This window comes from Rhinolophus hipposideros (assembly GCF_964194185.1).
Source record: "Rhinolophus hipposideros genome assembly, chromosome: 7".
Lineage (NCBI taxonomy): Eukaryota > Metazoa > Chordata > Mammalia > Chiroptera > Rhinolophidae > Rhinolophus > Rhinolophus hipposideros.
Genome location: NC_138053.1, coordinates 54183439 through 54203011, shown reverse-complemented (window position 1 = coordinate 54203011; position 19573 = coordinate 54183439).

The window sequence follows — 19573 nt, the reverse complement described above, 5'->3', positions numbered from 1 at the left end:
GCAATGACTGCTCTTAATTTCACCTGGTGCACCATGTCATAATGCGGCATTCCTCTCTGTTCTAATATTACCATTTATTATACTTTATTGGTAGATAGCAATGTGGGGGGAAGTGCTTTTTTCTTTTACATGTGAGAGAGTGAAGAAAAATCACCAGATATTTTAAGGAAAACCTTTAACAAAGGACAAAAACCAAAAAGAAAAAATAAGTAATTAGGAGAAATTAGAGATAATTTTAAAGAAACACACAGACACACACACATACACACAAATAAACCCTCCATGTAAAATCCTTGGAGAGATAAGAAATGATATTCCATCCATGAAATTAGAAAAGGATGATCTAAAAAAGAAATATTAAGAGAACAAGAAAGTTTGGAAATTAAAAAAATGGTAGCTGAGATATTAACCAATGTTACCCCAATAAATTCAATTTTTAAAATACAAATAAATAAAAATATGGCAGCAGAAATAAACTTAGTAAAAGAGTCAAGGTGAAGTTGAAGAAATCTTTCAGAAAAGAACAAAAGGAAAAAGAGATGGAAAATAAGGGGGAAAAAGAGAGGAAAACTAGAAAATCAACATAAGAAATCCAATTCAAATTGAATTCCAGTAAGAAAGTACTGAGATAATAGAGAGGGGAATTAAAAAAAAAAAAGTACAAGAAAATTTCCCAGAACTTACTGGGATAATTTCTCAGGCTAAAAGGTCCTATTTGGGTGCCTAGCACAAAGAATGATAGAAGACTTACAAGAAAAGACATAATCATAAAATTTCAGAAACTCATGAATAAATAGAAACTCCAAAACCCTTCCAGAGAGAAAAACTGATTCCATACCTATTAATAAAACCAGGAATCAGAATGGCAGTGAACTTCTCAAAAATAACACTATGAGTAAAAAAGAAAATAGAGCAATGCCTTTATAATTGTAAGGAAAAATCATTTTGAGTCTAGAATTCTACATCCTTCTGAACTACTCATCAAGTGTGCGGATAGAAGAGATATTTTCAGACATGCAAAATTCTCAAAATTTTATCTCCATGTACCCTACGACTGACACTGCTGACCCACCCAACAGCCATCCCCTTCTTTCTTTCATATTTTTTTAAGGCACTGCATAGCCATGTGCTTCTGGGAAGCCAAGCCTTTTCCCAGTCCCAAGGTGGAGCCTTGATTAATCTAAGCCAGTAAATTGTAATTCCCTACCTCTTGCCAATGATTGACTTAGAAATCAGCATGTAACACAATTCAAATCAGTTAAATCTGAGGAAAAGTCTACTAGGGGTATAGGAAGATTTTTTTCACCTCATAAAAAGGTATAAGGAAGGGACTTAATTTGTACGTAGTTGTGTAAGAATATGATGATCCAAGTTGCAGCAGTTATTTTTTATCAAAGAAGAGAATCCAAATAGCAAGGATGGCAGAGAAGATGAAGAGAATGTCGTTGAGCCATTGTATTCATCAAACCTGAAACTAGTCAATATCCAGACTTCTTGTTATGTGAGTGCTAGAATGCAAACTTTGTGTACCTGTGCTCAGCTCTCGAGATTAATTGTATTATGGTAAAACAGTAATAATTAATAAAAATACTTACCGTTGACTGAGTACTTAGGTACTATCCTATGGTCTTTTAATGAATGGCTACAATAAGCCTGTGAAATAAATATATTGTGTCCACTTTGCAAATGAGGAGATATAGGCTCAAACAAGTAGGTGAACGAGTCAGAATTTTACCCATCTCTCTCTGACACTAAAGTCTGAGTATTTGACTCTGCTTCTATGCTCAGGATTTGTCAAATGATGCTCAGAGAGATGATAGGCACTTTTGTGAATGGGCATGAGAAAATGTTTGGAAACAATATGCTGAGTTCAAACATGCACTTAATAACCACGTTTAATCCACTTACCGTGTTTTCCCGAAAATAAGACCTAACCGGACAATCAGCTCTAATGCATCTTTCGGAGCAAAAATTAATATAATCTTATGTTATATAAGATTATATTATTATATAATATTATATTATATATCTTATAGTAAGATAAGACCGGGTCTTATATTGAATGTAAATTAATATAATATTATATTAAATATATACAAATATTACATTATATTATATTAAATATATAAATATAATATTAAATTAATTTTAAATTAATATATTATATTATATAAGACCCGGTCTTATGGTAAAATAAGACCGGGTCTTATATTAATTTTTGCTCCAAAAGATACATTAGAGCTGATTGCCCAGCTAGGTCTGATTTTCAGGGAAACACAGTAGTTATTTGTCAAAATACTTTAGATTTGTGGTAACTGACCTCCAAGGCAGCCCTCAATTCCTGGTATTCATGCTTTTGTGTAGTCCATTCCCTTAATGAATAGGGCTGACCTGTGTGACAAATAGGATATTATAACAATGTGTAACTTCCAAGGCTAGGTCACAAAAGACATCATGGCTGCTTTCTTGCTTTCTCTTGGATCACTCACTCTGGGGGAAGCCAACTGCCATGTCATACACACTGAAGAAGCCCTACGGAGAGGCCCATGTATCAAGAAACTAAAACCTCCTGCCAATTATCATGTGTGTCAGCCATCTTGGAACTGGATCCTCCAGCCTCAGTCGAACCATCAGATAACTGCAACCCTGATAAATACTTGACTACAACCTCATGAAAGACCCTGAACTAAAACTACCCACCTAATCACTCCTGAATTCTTGACTCACAGACACTTTGGGAGAATAATGTTTATTGTTTTAAGCTGCTCAGTTTTGGGGTGATTTGGTACATAGCAATAGATAAATGAATACACCACATAATTGAATAAACTTCCTCTTAACTTTAAAGGCTAAAAGGGACCTTACATTTGTTCATCACTTTATATTTAGTGAAGACATATCTGGTCTTCACTGCAATTCTGAAAGGAATAGGGAAAGTGCCATTTCAGAAAAATGACCATCAGATAGACTTGCTCAAGATACTCAAGTTATCCAGAGGCAAAATTAATAGAAAAGCTTTCAGGGTCTCTTTCACTAAGCCTTTATAGTATCCCTGTTTAGAAGTTGGCTTAGGCAGAAAGACCCTAAGAATCAATACAAAATAAAACAAAAATGAAAAAAATCCCCAAAGAGTCCCTAACTTTAAAATATTTCCTAAGAGGCAGTCGGCATTATGTAACTTTCCTGCTGTTCCCAGCCTCACTGCCTCTCTGGTTCTCGTACCACACAAGAGTTTATGGTCTTAGACATTGCCGCTAATTGTGGATAGTCATCAATTCTGAGAACATTCATATATTCTGAACAATGAAACTCTTAACAGTTATGGTGTTTATAGCTTGGGTTTACATAGGAAACTAATAAAGATAAAATGTCTGATAAGGTGCTCAAACCCCAATCAATGGAAAGTTTCCTTTTGCACAATGAGTTCTCTGAGTCCATCACTGGGCCCTGGGTCGGCCTCAGAAACACAATTCAGAGGGAGTTAAAACTAACAGAGCTAATGCGTTTTTTCATAGAACTAATGTTGAGGTAGTAAGTGCTACTTTGGGACAATAATGAGTGAGTGAGTGAGCGAGTGAGTGAGTGACTGGCAGAGTCTGCTTCTTGTTACACATAAGCCCTATAGAGTTTGTTTGGGTTTCCTGTTTAGTTTGAGAGAGCAAGCAGAATCTCTGGGGCCAAAACTGCTCTGACAGAAAACTCAGTTGATGACCCGGGCTTGAGTTGGGACAAACCTTTGCAAATGAAATCTTCTCTTTGCTCCAGAGGTAATAAAGCTGTACTGTATGTGGCCTTTCAGGAGTAATCATCTACAGCAGGGAACTTTGCAGAGAGGCAGCCTGAGTTTGTTTCTTGGAAGTAATATGCATTAAAGTCAACAACAGACTGCAAAGTACATACCCATCTGTAGTAGATGTTGCTACAGGTGTAGGATGTTGTGGTTTTTAACATCTTACATCTGTTCTCTAAACAATACCTTGAGTGTCTTTTTGTTCCCTGGCCTGTGTGGTTTCCTGCATTTCCGGCAGCTGATCCTATGTAGAAAGGCAGCTGCCTGCAAAGCCTTACTGAAAATTACCTATAAAGACATGCATGCAGAAAATGGTGTTGGCTCTGAAAAAAGTTCACCCTGACCTCAGAGCAGGATGGAGCCTGCAGCATTTGTCGGAGGAGCTGAAATAAGTACATCATTACTGACATCCAGGCCTAAGCAGCTTCCAAGCACTCCCAGGAATTCCTCCAGTTTTTGAGCCCTTGAGTTCTACAGTAGACAGAGGGATAGAAATCTGAATTCGAAACATGGGAGTGAGCAGGAAGAAAAAGGGAAAGGAAAGTCCCTATTAGGGGAGAGCTCTTGCCAGTACTCCACAACCTAAGCAGAGAATGGCAAGACGTTTCTGTGTGAATCATCCAAATAATAAGTCAAGCAAGGTTTGGTTCTGGAGCCATAAGCCTAGGAGCCAGAGATATCACTGGGACACAGCTAGTCGACAAATGTACAGGATGTGGGGCCTAAGATACTGGACAGCCAGGTGGTACTCTAATAAGCAAACATATGACAATCCTGAGGCCTGACTACATAGAGTCAATTAATTCAGACTTTCACCCATGCCTGTCAATTAATTCAGACTTTCATCTATGCCTGCCAAGCTAAGCGTCTTCCTTCCCACCCCCCATAAACACCCTCTTGAAACTATGCAATTCCCATTTTGAGGATTCTTTCCTGTTTCAGGTTTGCCTCATATTCATTTAGATCTCATTTGCCCCAACTAAAAGCATTGAAGGCAGTGTGTGTGTGTGTGTGTGTGTGTGTGTGTGTGTGTGTGTGTAGGTAGTTGGAAATTCCCCATGTAAAGTCCCCTACTAAGAATTGAACTTTCTGGGCGCTTTTAGCTTTAAAAACATTAAAATCTCTTTTTCTTTTCCCCTTCCAAAAAAGTGATGGAAACGTGAGGTAGATTAAACCACCTCCTTGTAGGGATGTGGTCATCCACTTGGCTTCTGAGAATAGTGACCTGGCAGAATTCTAGTCCCTCACCCCACAGGCTGGGCAGTCCTTAGTGGACTAATGAAGTATGTGCTCCTCCCTTCTGTCCCAGAGTCGTGAAAGAGATCAGGGAAAGGTCAAAGGGGGCAGCGGGAGGGGTAATCCCATGGCTGTGCCACTAGGTAAGGAAAGGAGTGGTTTCTTAGAGTTTCAGGTCCTCCGCTTCCATCTTCAATTAGGCTCTCTCCTCCCATTTGTAACCTCTCTGTTATTACTCAGCAATCAGCTGTAGGGGCACAGGGTGGAGTGGTAAAGTGAGAGGCTGTACTCTTCCCTGAGACTCTTCTTGGGAGGGGACTAAGGGCATAGGACTTCCTTAGGACACCTGGCCAACATGGCAGTGATATGAATCAAGGACTCTACCTACAGGTCATATATTGGAAAGAACTGACAAAGGTATTATTTTTCTTTTAATTGAGTAACTTAGAGTAAGCCCTAAACTTTATGTATGTCAGTGACACAGGGTATGCTTACTCTGTAGAACATTAATTCTATTTTTTCTTTAAAAAATACATCACATTACTTAGAGGACTTCCAGTTAAAGATAGCTGGTTATATACATACATTTGCCTCCACTCCCTCCAGAAAGTCCACTAAAGTGACAACTGAGTGATTAAACAAATATACAAAAAACAAAGGTAAACAAAAAAGAGAAACAGTAACAATTTAGAAACTGAAAAGCATCTGGGGGAGTGTTAATGACTTAGCAGACCCAAGAAAGTAGGAAAAGCTGAGAGGCAATCTGATTTACACCACAGAATCCCCAAAAGGTCTAAGAACTGGTAGTACCAGTTACCTCCGGAAGCAGGGATAATGATGAGGATAAAATCCAGAGGATTGTTGAGCTTGTTTAAGAAGCAGTGAGACGCCATCTTCTCTACCATCATGGCAGAAGACTGGAAACTTATCCACTAAAGTGGTTAAGACAAGGATTTGTTGCACTGGGAAACAACAAGAATAGTCAAGGTGGAAAAAATGTCTTGAAAACAGGGTGAATAAATTAAGGCTCACACAATGTTGAAATTAATACCCCACTGTATTTTGCTCTCCTAATTAGGAGAGACACCTTTGGGGAATCTTGCCAGCCTAAGAGAAAAAAACCCAGAGACTGACATCAGGGACCTCTATGAAATGACCTAGCCAGATCACCCCACTGTGAAGCTCAGAGTTTGACAAGCCCTGCTTTGCACAGAGCTTCCTATCAGCTTTGTAGCACCCTATTCCTATATATGACCAGATAGCCAAGATTACCAACATTTGAAAGAGACATCTAATAGGAAAGAAAGAGGCCAAAACAACAAGCATATATAAAACAGCTAAATAATGTAGGGAGATGAAACCTTTAAGAAATGATTATTGCATACATGAAACACCAACAAGATAAATACAAAAATAAGAAACTTCAGAGAATTAAAAGTAGGAAGTAAAAATGAAAATCTCAGTAAAAGTTTCAAAAAATAAGTTGAAATATATATATATATATACCTGAAGATAAAACAGAGACATAAAATAGGAGAGAAATAGTAAGACATTTAGAGGACCAGCCCAGGACATCCTTTAACTGAGAAGTAGCAGTTTCAGGAAAAAAAACCAAGAAAACAGAAGGGAAGGGATCATCCAATAGCTCATTAAAGTCAACAGAGTTAAACCTCTCAGGTGCTGGCCACAACGGATAAAAACAGACCCTCACACAGGCTCATCTTGTGAAATATTAACACGCTAGGACAAAAAGAAGAGCCTAAAAACAGGTACAAAAAAAAAAAAACAGGTACAAAGCATCAGGAATTGGAATAGCATTGGATTTTTAACAGCAACACTATAAATATTAAGGCCAAGAAAAACTGTCTTCCATTCCTGAGGAAAAAATACTTCCAAGCTAGAATTTTACGCCCCGCCCCAACATTAATCAACTGGAATGGTAGAATAAAGATATTTTCAGAAATGCAATTCTCAAAATATTTACCACCATTTACTCTTTCTCAGAAAGCTATTGGAGGACATATTTCACCAAGTGAATAAATCAAGAAAAAGAAAGACATGATGTCAAGAAACAGGGCCAGATGCCAAGGTAATCCCCAAGATGATGGTAAAAGGAAGTCGCAAAACAACAGGTATGTAACCGGCCTGGGGACCAACAATCAAGATTGGAATGGCTCAAAAGGCTCCAGGAGTGAATTCTAACAGAATGTCTAATGTATTTGAGCTAATTGAGAGGAGATTTTCATAACTGGAAGAGAGTTTGGGGCTTATTTGGTAATAATAATATAGAAAACTAAGCACAGGAAAAAGTAAGACTATGATTAATATCAGGGAAAACAGTAAGATGTGGAGAAAATGAAAAGCAATTATAGTATACTACATAGCTCAGTTGTCAATAGCATTTTAAGTGGTCATAAAATGGGAACATATAGATTGATCTAACCAAAAGCATGTCAAACTATTTGGGAGTAAAAGTTGGAGGGTGATGGATGCTGGGAGAGGGTAAGAAAGAGTGTTAGATTCTTATCTTCCATTGTGGAAATTAATAGATAACATTTAAAAGTAAAAATTCAAGAAGTGAAAATCACAAACAACAAAAGCTTGTGATTTAGAGATATAGATATAAATACCAAGATAATTATTTGGAAGAGTCGAGCAGGTTTGCCTTTAGAAAGTGGGAAATGGGAGCAACAGAGGGTGGAGACTTCTGTTTTTTATGCAATCTTTATAAAACTTCTTGACTCTTTATATGTATGCACAGGTACCTTTGATAAAAGTAAAAACTAAATAAAAAGCTACATTATCAGAGGGCTTCCGCTTGGCACATTCTTGAAGATTCCTGATTGATGTTGAACACAGATCAAGAGGTGCTGCTTTCTTAATGCCTGGGTCTCATGCATCTTTGTTTTAGTTCTGGTATGAAACACATGTGATTTTCATGATTTCCTAATCCGTCATGACACTCCTCAGAACCCTCTGCAAGGTGAGGCTAATTAATTAGAGGTAGCGCTGGGAGTTACAGCACTCAGTCTCTTTTCAGAGTGGTGAGAAGGAAGACTCTTCAAGCAAAATACAAGGCAACTTAATAGAATCATAATCTGAAAGTTTAGGAACTTTTACTTTCCATGTTTTCTTATGAAAACTCACATTTCGTAATTTTATTTTCAAAACCAGACTCTTAATCTTGTTGTTTTCAAGCATTTTCAACTAATTTCAGCATTCCAAAATAGTTTACTCAAAAGTAGAGTCCCTATGAGGTCTTCCAGTTTGAGTTTCACAAAAAATATAAGTCAGACATAAAACAGTTCAGATGACAACGTGCTGAAGGCTCCAAGAATGCGAGCTCCAGAATCGTTGCTGGTTCCCCTCCGAGGAGGCAACCACTGAAAAGCTGCCCCAAGGAAACAAGCCTGTCCAGGAAAAGGTAGAAGCAAAGTAACCCATGGGAGTATCCCAATTAATGAAAAAGGCTTGGGGTAAATTGAGGGAGAGTTTTTTCCCTTTAAAGAGGGAAGTTTAGATTTAGAGAGAAGACACAAAAAGAGAGCCAGAAGAAAAGCTTGCCTTTTCTTAAAGAGATTTTGGAGGTAAACTTTATCCCATTTTCCAAACAAATATGGAAATACTACCTTCTCCACAGAATATTCCAGACACCGATTTTGTGCAAGATACTGGGCTGACTGCTATGAGTGATTAAAAAAAGAATTAAAAAGGGACTCACCGTAAGAATTTTGCCAGATCTGAAACTCCTATGACTTCCTATCTTTGAAAATGGATTTTTCTCTTAATGTAGATTCTAGGTAATTAATCGTGTGTCTCTTACACAGGCATTTCCATCACTGCTGTCTTCTTTGGGCTATAAGTTCATCAGGTACTGGAAACCAATACGATTAGGTGTGAATAGCATTTGTTGGATTTGGAGATGTTGAAGATGATTATAATAATGAAGAACAATATTTTCCACATGACTAAATGAAAAGATAAAGTCATTATTCCTCAACTGCCCATTGATAGTCTAGACTGTTTAAACTGCTGCAGTGTGGCAGGGTCATTTCTCTGAAGTAGCCTCTCATTTCTTCCATTGTCTTTCTCAAGGCTACCATGTCACTGTGGTTGAAAAAGGAATTTTTGGGTTTTTTTTTTAAAAGATTTTATTGGGGAAGGGGAACAGGATTTTATTGGGGAACAGTGTGTACTTCCAGGCCCTTTTTCCAAGTCAAGTTGTTGTCCTTTCAATCTTAGTGGTGGAGGGTGCCATTCAGCTTCAAGTTGTTGTCCTTTCAGTCTTGGTTGTGGAGGGCGCAGCTCAGCTCCAGGTCCAGTTGCCGTTGTTAGTTGCAGGGGGCACAGCCCACCATCCTTTGTGGGAGTCGAACCGGCAACCATGGTTGAGAGGACGCTCTCCAACCAACTGAGACATCCGGGAGGCAGCTCAGCTCAAGGTGCCATGTTCAATCTTAGTTGCAGGGGGTGCAGCCCACCATCTCTTGAGGGCGTCGAACCGGCAACCTTGTGGTTGAGAGCCCACTGGCCCATGTGGGAATCGAACCGGCAGCCTTCGGAGTCAGGAGCATGGAGCTCTAACAGCCTGAGCCACCAGGCCGGTCCGGAAAAGATTTATATGACCCCTTTTGTTTTAAATTTGAAGTCTACTCAACTATTCTCCCTCTCTGTTAAAATGAATTTTCACATCCTTATTTTTTAATCAGGTGGTTAGATAAAGATAATAACATATGAAGTATAAGCCAGAGATGCATAAATAAACCTCAGATTGCTGTTCTGAAGTTCACAGTCCAAAATCATCCTTTGTGAAGACATTACACAGTACTGTACTATCTCAGGGTCTAGTTTACTAAGGCAAAGCCTATGACCCTGAGGGCACAGATTCTTCTGCATGTTTATCTTCCCAAGACGTTTCGGACTTTGTGCCCTGATGGGCACGCCATGCACAGTGAAAGCAACTAGGCTCATTAATCTACAAATGGCAAGTGAAATCAAAAGCAGAAACTCTGGCTGGGATATTTCCAGTGAAAATCCACTGGCACAGGGGAAAGGAGGGTTTCCTCTGTGTGCTTGTGGAGAAATATCTGGCTGTCAGCCTCCAACAAGTACTCTTAGAGACGACTGCTCTGCTCATCACCAGCTCTGTCAGCACAGACTAGATGCCACTTTCATGTCTAAGTTATAAATGAAATGCTACTGTGCCAGTGGGGTTTGGAGCTCAGACTGAGAACTTCAGCTTCCAGGCCATGGTCAACATTGATGTTTTAGATTATAAGAGACCAGGAAAATTCTTTGCTCTGTCCCCTCTGTCTGTGTGGAGTTAGCACACAGGTTTTTACTTCTTGAATCCAGACAAGCATTAGTGCATTAGTCTGGATTTGTCAGACCCAATTTGTCAAGTTATTTACATTTTTAATCACAAATTGAAGATTTGTACTCCAAATTGTCAGAGCTAGAAAAATGTAAGAAAATAGTATGCATGCCTTATGAGTAATTCAGCATTCCTTCCTAATTTTAACTGTTTCTTTAAATCTCAAGCCCCTATCTTCATCTTGTTCATTTGTCTGAGAGATACTTTAATGTTTGTTTCTGCCCAGGCAGTCTCTGAAGGACTACAAGTGTTGTTTTAGCAGAGTTTCTCCCCAGGTAGCTGTGAAAGTAAGCTAGGTTTATATTCTCCCCAAAGCTGATGAGTTAGGGGGATTCACTTCTGCTTAGCAAGGAAGGCCTGTGTGGAATATTTTGCTGGTGTGTAGTATAATCTGATGTTAAAGTTTAACAGCTACCAAAAAAAAAAGTTTTATTGAGTGTTAACAGCAATGCTGTGTGGTTGTACTCTCAGAAAGGAATTTTTAAAAACACACAGTAGGAAGCTCACAGGACGGTATTTATCTGGATCCAGTCATAAGACAGCACTGCCGTGGTCAGGAAACCGGCTGGGAGCTCAGGCAGAGGCACCGGGACAAGGCTTCTAAAAGTGCCCACAGCACCACAGGCTGCACAAAGGGGCCAGGTTTGCTCAGGAAAGCTGCTGAGCAATGGCAGTTAATATTTAAACCAACTTGTATTATTAGACGATGGTAGCTTTTTGCAGAGGTGTTACTGCTCTTAGTGGCACTCAACCTGAGACCTCCCAGACAAGCTGAGACCTTCCTACTCCATTTCAAATGCAAAACAAACTTATCCAAATTGGAGGGTGAGATCTTCTGACACTGTTTCCCCTCCTCCCTTTTTACATGGGTCTGCTTCATTTTCATACATACATGTATTCATTCAACAAACACTTACAAAGCATCTATTATGTTCCAGACACCATTCTAGGATCACACATCAGTGGTGATCAAAAGAGCCTCCAAATCACGCCCTTACAGTACTTACACTCCAGTCCCATGAACTAAGAGCACGTCAGAGCTGGAGCCTATTGTGTGCAGAAGTTATAAACTCAAACAGCTCCAGAGGCCAGGCTGGGAGTAAAAACACAAAGGTGATAGAAAAGTGTGGTAATTGTAGCAAACCAGAGAGCGTGTCCCAAAAGTCATCCAAACACAGTTGGTTTATTTTAGAAAACTATGCCGTCTTAGCAAAACACCTTTGAGCATCAGAGGCCTCTTGTGGCTGCTATTCAACTCGCAAATGTCCTCAGACAAGAAGTCAAGGCCCAGGAACAATATGTGCCTTGCTCAAGGTCCCATAACCAGGCAGTGACAAAGCCAAGGCGAGAACTCAGCTGTCCTGGCCCTGGCCCAGGGCTACGTTCCCATGCTATGCTCCCTCTGGTCCCATAGTTCAACTCGAGGCGTCTCAGAAAGTTACTGGTGTTTGACATGATCTTGGTGAACAACTCACTTGTTCTTTCAACTCTTATTTATAAAGTTCTGTCCTGTGCCAAACACCAAGGAAAGCCTGAAAGTGTTACACAAGACCAATGTCAGAAATGGGCCTTAACTTACCAGAGCTTAAGAGCATATTGCTTTAGCACTCTAGATGTATAAGTAGTATGAAACAGTAAATTCCTTTCTTCCCCTTTGAGCACTTCTGGGGTAGTTATGACTCCAGGGCCGGATACACACTTGTGCTTAACCTGAACAAAAAAATAAATGTAATGTTACATAACTGATGTCATGTGTCCTTAAAATTAACCTAGCTCAACAACTGGTATAAAAAGATGACGGCGGAATAGTAACGGGGTACATATTAGGTGATCAAAACAGACTTGTTGGCTGTAAGTATTCATGTGTTACGCAATCTCAGCTGTCAAGCAGATGCATGCACTTGTTCTACATTTGGCTGCTTTCTCACAGGCTCAGCAGTAGCACGGTTAAGTGCCAGGACCATCTATTCATTGCACAAATATGGATGGAGTGCCTGCCTCCCATGACTTTGTGTTAGAGTGCATATGTAACTGCTATGGTAGTCAAGGCTCAGTGTTTAGGAACCAAAGATAAGTCGAAAACTATTTTTTTTCCCTAAGTTTCCTAGCAGTGTAGTAGAATCCTTTGGAGATAGCCCAAAATTCGGTCTCCTAGGTCAGCAATTCAGTTTGCACCACCTGCTACGGCTGGAAGGAGAAATGACCAGAGGTACGATCTATAACGGTTCATAGGCTATGGCTAATGGTTTAGCTGGATGGTCAGGAAGAAACATGATTGGAAAATCGGTGACAAGGAGATCTGACGAAGAGGTATGTGAATAGATTTCTCTGAAAGGGCACTGAGTTGTGAGATACATGTGTCATGTGAATGCTCATGGAATGGTGACCTCAAGTGGAGATGATGGCCCACTCTCATCCTTCTCTGTCCACCCTTGGCATTGCCCAGTGGACTCATGAACAGAGTGGCCCTGATAAGGATGAAGGGATGAAGGTTATGCATGGACTCAGCCATACGGACTTCCACTCACTAAGGCTGATCCGTCCAGAGCCACTGCTGAATGCCCAAACTTCCAGCAGCCCCCAAGCTCCGAAGCTGGCACAGTTCCCCAGGGGAATCGGGCAGCTACGTGGTGACAAGTTGATTACATTGGACTAATTTCCATAACGGAAGGGGCAGCACTTTGTTCTTACTAGAATGGATGCTTCCTCTTCTTGTCTGCCTTGCTTGCAATGTTTCTACCTAAACTATTATTACCCATGGACTTAAAGAATGCCTTATCCACTGTCATGGTATTCCAAACAGCATTGTTTCTGACCAAGGAATTCATTTCATAGCAAATGAAATTGCAGCAATGGGCCCATGCTAATCATATTCACTTCATCTTATCATGCTCCCCATCATTTTCAAGTAGCTGGCTTGATGGAGTACTGGAATAGCCTTTTGAAAACTCTGTTATGGTAACAACGAAGCCACAATACTTTGCAGGGCTAGGGCAATGTCCTTTGGGATACAGTATATCTCTAAACAGGTAGCCAATATATCGTGATTCTTCTCCCAGAGCCAGGTTTCATAGGTCTGAAAATCAAGGGATGGAAACGGTAGCTCTTATCACTATTTACCCCTAGTGATTCACTAGCAACATGTTTTATTCCCATTCCTGCAACTGGGTTCTGCGGGTTTCAGAATTTTAGTTTCAAAAGGAACTAAAGGTAGAAAATGCTTCCACCAAGGGACACAACGATTCCAGTAAACTGGAAGTTGATACTGTCACTGGAACACTTTGTGCTTCTCATGCCAGTGAATCAAAAAGCAAAGATAGATACTGTACTGGCTTGGATGATTGCTCCTGATAAGCATGGGGAGATCGGGATTTCTCCACAGTAGGATATAAGGAACAACGTATTTGAAATGCAGAAGATCCTCTAGGGCACCTCTTACTACTCCTATTTCATAAGATTAAAGTCAATGGAAAGATAAAACATCCCAATTCAAGCAGGACTGCTAATGACCCAGCCCCTTCAGAAACGAACATTTGAGTCACCCCATAGGCAAGGAACCATGACCAGCTGAAGTGCTTGCTTAGGCCAATGGGAGTGGGTAGTGGAAGAAAACAAAGATACATACCAGCAACAACCATGCAAACATTGCATCAACGAGGACTGTAAAGGCTTGAGTGTTTTTTCCTTATTTTGATATTTATATATTTGTATATATATTAACCAAACATGTTTGTTTTCTTCCCCTCCCTCATCCTCATATTACCTAACCTAAAATGTGTTATGTAGCAATTAATTTTATATTCCAATATGTAAGTTACAGGGATTGCAAATCAGCTAGGAGAATTTACCTCACCCGAAAACAAAAACCCTTTCTTCTGAAGAAAGGGTTACCACGTTTTTGGTTGTATGTGTCATGGTTGTGTCATGTCAGGCTGATACACACCTTAATTATGGTTTTCGTTTGGAGATAAAATACGGCTTAAGGAGCTATGTATACTGTGAGCTGACAAAGGGTTGACTGTGGTGGCTTTGTAACGTGTCCATGTGGCTAGACTGGATTCTGTTTCCCAGAATGTCACTCCCTGTATGTTTCCAGTTACAGTGTGTCGTGAAGGAGATTCTTGCATGAGATGTGGAGAGCAGAGAAGTAGCACAGTCACTGGGCTAATCTCCTGTTCACGCTGTCAGTGTGACGTAGCAGCCAGGTCCGCCACTACTCGCCCTTCTCCTGGATCCTCCTCCAGCTTCTCTGACTCCTGGGCCAGGTGTGTCAGGTCCATGATGAAGGACATTCACTTCTTCTTCAGATACTCCTACCATCAAGGTCAGAAGCAGCCGAAACTGCCAGCTTATGCTTGTGGATTCCACCTTATCCTCTACCCTGCTCTGCACTCACCTTCCTTTCCCAACTGCCTAACTTCGATTGCTAGCATCAGTCACAAAGACAGGCTTCCAGAAACTGCTTACCCAGCTCCCACAATTGCTTTGATCAAATCTCTGTAACAAATCCCTTATCACATATATATCTTCCTGTGTGTTTGCGTCTCTGATTGAACCCTGACAGATACAGTGGCTTTCAGAACAGGGGAGTGTATTTCCCTCACATGTAACAGTTCAAAGGTGAACAATCCAGGTGAGTAGCACAGCTCTGCTCCACAGGAGAACACGAGTCCCTTTCAGTATATTGTGCTACTGTCCTAAGGCATTGTCTTCACCCAGTCCATATAACATATGTTATAATATATACAATATAGGTAGTAATAGATAATAGGTAATATTATATACTATGATGTTGAACCCAAAGTCCTAAAAACAGCATGAAGTAACCACTAACAAATGAGCTGACTTACCCTGCAAAACAAAGTCAGGAGCAGCCTAGTACAATGAAAAATTAAATTGAATGCTTCCAGATTTAAGATTTTTTGTGTGTGTGCCAATAAATAAATAAATAAACTACTACCATAATAACAAACCTCAGGAACTTTCCCAACTAAAAATCATAATTGATTACAAGCTGTTGCCTACAGTATTGAGTTACATTTTGCCTTACCAACGAAATGCCTCAGTAGTTAAAATGATTTTGTTTGATATTCACATGGATTAAATAGCCTAGAACACATCCACCCAAGACTTAATCTAAGAGAGAGGAGATCTGGTTCAAATGTGGCTACTCAGCATGTCAGGAAATGTTTTCTTCAATTAAGTAATCTTATTTTAGAGTTAACTCTGTGCCAAGAAAATAAACAATATATCTTTCATGAACACATCTACTCTGTTGTATAAAAACTTTTATTTTCTGGGAGGCTGCTCTTGGAATTTGTACATATAATGAGATCAGAGCTGGAAAAATCCTGTTTTCTTTAGCGTTTAATGGCTTTGGAAACTGTAAGGGAGCCATGTGACATAGTATAATGACAGAGCTCTGTGAGCAAGTGAATATCAAAGCTCAACAGATAATCTACCCACCAACACACCAAAAAAAAAAAAAAAGACCTGGCAGTTTTACAGGAATACCGCATTAAGTACAGTGGGATGTTTCCACTCAATCTTGAGCTACGTAAAAATTAGTTGCAAGAGAATCTGTTGCCGATCACAGACCAAATGCTGTTATGCTTTCAACACATTTAAAGGGATTAGGCATTATGGCTATGTACTTCTAAGATCAAGTTGCAATAATGGGAAGTCAGGCAAACCCTTAAGGTCCAAGTGCCTGGCTGGCACCATAGCAGGTAAAATGCTACAAGAATTCTTCTTGGAGGTCTCTGGCCCCACCCCCAGAGGATGGCTCTGGCCAGAGGCCTGGAGCAGGAGTCATGTTCTGCTCTGACCCCCACTGTTCCCTACACCCTCTGTTACGCTCCAGCAAAACCAAATGGCTCCCACTTTCCCCAACATGCAATGCTGCTTCTCTCCTCCACGCTTGCTTTCGTACGTGTTGTTTTCCACCACTGAAGCTCGTTGTTGTCTTACAAGGCCCAGATCCAGCATCACCTCTTCTATGAAGCCCAGGCTGTTAATTACCCTCTCCTACTAGTTTCTTTTTTCTTACTCTCTTCCCTGCTGGTGAGCTTCTCAAAAGCAAGAAGACTCATTGTTGTTATTTATCTCACATCCCATGGCCTAACAAATCCAGACCCGTGGTGGGTACATGATATGTATGTATATTTGTGAAATAAACACGTGAATGTTAAATCTAACAGGGTAGCATAAGGGAACTTTCCAATTAACCAACTGCAGCTCCCTTTCTGACATAGTAAAGGACAAGTCCCAGAGTTCACTGGGGAAGAAGGGAAATGAAATTCCTCTGATCTTTTTTATTCTACCCTCAACCTGTACCTGGGTCATCCAAGACCAACAGTGAGCTTCCAGTTGGCAGAAGAGTTGTATCGTCATTTTTACTTGATCTTCCACAGAATGTACTTGTAAACATTTACCAGTAGGCACTACATGGCAGACCCTCCACACTTAGAACCAGTGGTACACCATTCCCTTCAGGGACGTATACCAGGGCAAGCACGAGGGTGAAGTAGCACACAGAAGAAAACTTTCCCAGACCTGCATGGAAGACCTTTTATCTCTTCAGAAGTAAGAATTGACTTTGTTGTATCTAGCTTTTGTCAGCACAGAGTTTAGATGGGAAAGTTCGATAGAGCATGTGGGGGTCCAGACATAACAGACTCCTCAGACTCACATACACTTTTCCATCACTCCCAGCAATTGCTCCATGGGCCTTTTCAAGAGGTAGTGACCAAGATAAAGGGCAAAAAACACTGGGATGGGAATCAGGAGAACTGTGTGTGAGTCCTAGCTCTGCCATTGTTTATGCCATCTTTTTAATTCCTTGGGCCTCGGTTTTCTCACCGTTTAGTGGAGGCCATAATATCTACCAAATCACCTCACCATGAGGTGCTAAGCTTTGAAAAAATTAGTTTCTACAAACCCTTTTAAAAACTTAAAAGTGACATGTCAACACATGGCTTATCTCCTACTACTCCTTTGCAAGTTCTCTACCTGTGAGCCCACCTGGACTCTTCTCTAGCCTATAAACACACTGTGTACAGGCTCTTTCACCTGTAAAGCAATTCCCTCCATTAAATTCTTCTTGGCAACATCACCCATGATGTCATGCAGATATGAGGTACCCCAATGACACAGTATGTAAGGAGGGAACTTCTCCTCTGTGATATTCTTCCCCCAAACCCATAACTGTAACCTAGCCATGAGAAAAACATCAGACAAATCTAGACCAGGGGACACTCCACCGGTACCCGACGAGTATTCCTGAAATGTCCAGATCATAAAAACAAGTAAAGACTGAGAAACTATCATAGACCAGAGAAGACTGAGGAGCCATGACAACCAAATGCAACGTGGTTACCTGAACAGGATCCTGTAACCGAGAGAGGACATTAGTAGAAAATTGGTGATATCCCCAAAAGTGTGGAGTGTAATCAACAGTAATGTACCAGTGTTGGTTTCTTAGTTTTAACAAACATACCACGGAGATGTAAGCTGTAAAGAATGGGGGGAAACTAAGTGAGGGCTACGTGGGAACCCTGAAGGATTTTTGCAATTTTATATCTAAACTTATTCCAAAATAAAAAAATGTATGAAACAAAATTCTACTTCCCCTTCGAGCTTCATCCAAATATCACCTCCTTTGGGATGCCTTACTGAATCCTCCCTGTAGTCGTGACTGCCTTCTTCTAAACCCTCCTGGCACTTTGCTTCCTCCTTAAATGGCATTCTATGTGTTATAAATGTTTGTGTACTGTTCAAACTCCCCACCCCCACACACATACAGACTGAGGTGCGAGCAACTCAAAAGCGTTTTTTTTTCATCTGTAGTGCCGAGCAGAGCTGCTGACACGTGATAAATATATAACGAGTGTTTATGAATGGATGGATGGATGGATTGCAGCAGCTTGTGCTGTCAAAGTGTAGTTACTACAGCGTGTTCATCCTATCCAGGCTTAGCTGTACAAGACATTTTGCCAAAATAGAATTTATTCTGTCAGCTAAGGCAATGTCTGTTCAGAAAGGTATTGCTATATATTTGCAAAACACCTTCCATTCTAGATTCTTAAATTATTTAGAAACCACGACTTATGAATTGTCCCACCTCCCCTCCCTCACATGAAATACTTTGGGCATAATTTAGCAATCCAAACTGCACATACCATAGGAGATTTGGAAAGTGCCTAATTAAAGATACAATGTCATGTTCACCTCATCCTGAGCTTAAATCCACTGAAATAAGTGAGCATTTGGATTCAAAGCAGGAAGAACTGAGGAAGAACTTTTTATAGCTATGAATTTGAAGGGATTTGGGGCATCAGTACACTAGGCATGAATGAGGAAAAACAGGCTAAAAATCAGGAATAAATAAAAGAGTTGGAAGCCAAACAGGATGTCAGAATTAAGAAAGAAAATTGGAAAAGAATGGAGGCATTACACGGAACTGTTAAATCAAGGCTATGGGAGAAACCCGCACAAAGGGGTGGGAGTGGCGGACTGGAAGAAATATTAAGAAAAGTTGTCTTAGCCTAATTTCCTCCTTTCTAAAAAGCAAAGCTGAGACATGGGTTTGCATGTAGGTAGTTTGCTTTTGGAAATGAACCCAAGTAACAGGAGTGGAGGACTGCTAAGTGTGGACCGGACCTGGCTGGCTCACCGTCTCATCTTGGAGACAATTGAATTTTGAATACAACCTGCAGTTACTGTGACTGCACATGATTATGGTAAGTTGCTATTGTACTCATGCAAATGTCAATAGTTAATGATGGTTTAGGTAAATTTTGTATGTTTTAAGGAAAAATTTCAAGAGCAGCTTTTACAAGTTTGAAAATCCTATGAGAGTGAGTAGATGGTAAACTGCCCTATCCAATGAACTCTTCCAATCAGTAAGTGCTATTTTAAAAGTCTATAATATTTATCAGGCAGGTCCAGAGGCTGTAGCACTTTTATAACTGACACCATTATTTTCATTTCTAAACCAACCTTTGGAAAAATAGCAATTACTACTACTATTGTACCACTCTGTGTTCATGGGAAGGGATTCATTTGTCCCCCAAGATTCTCTTATTTCATAGTGACCTGCTCTGTGACAGCTACCTTCCAGAAGCTGATTCCGCATATACATGATTGAAATAGTTGCCTGATTTATATACTTC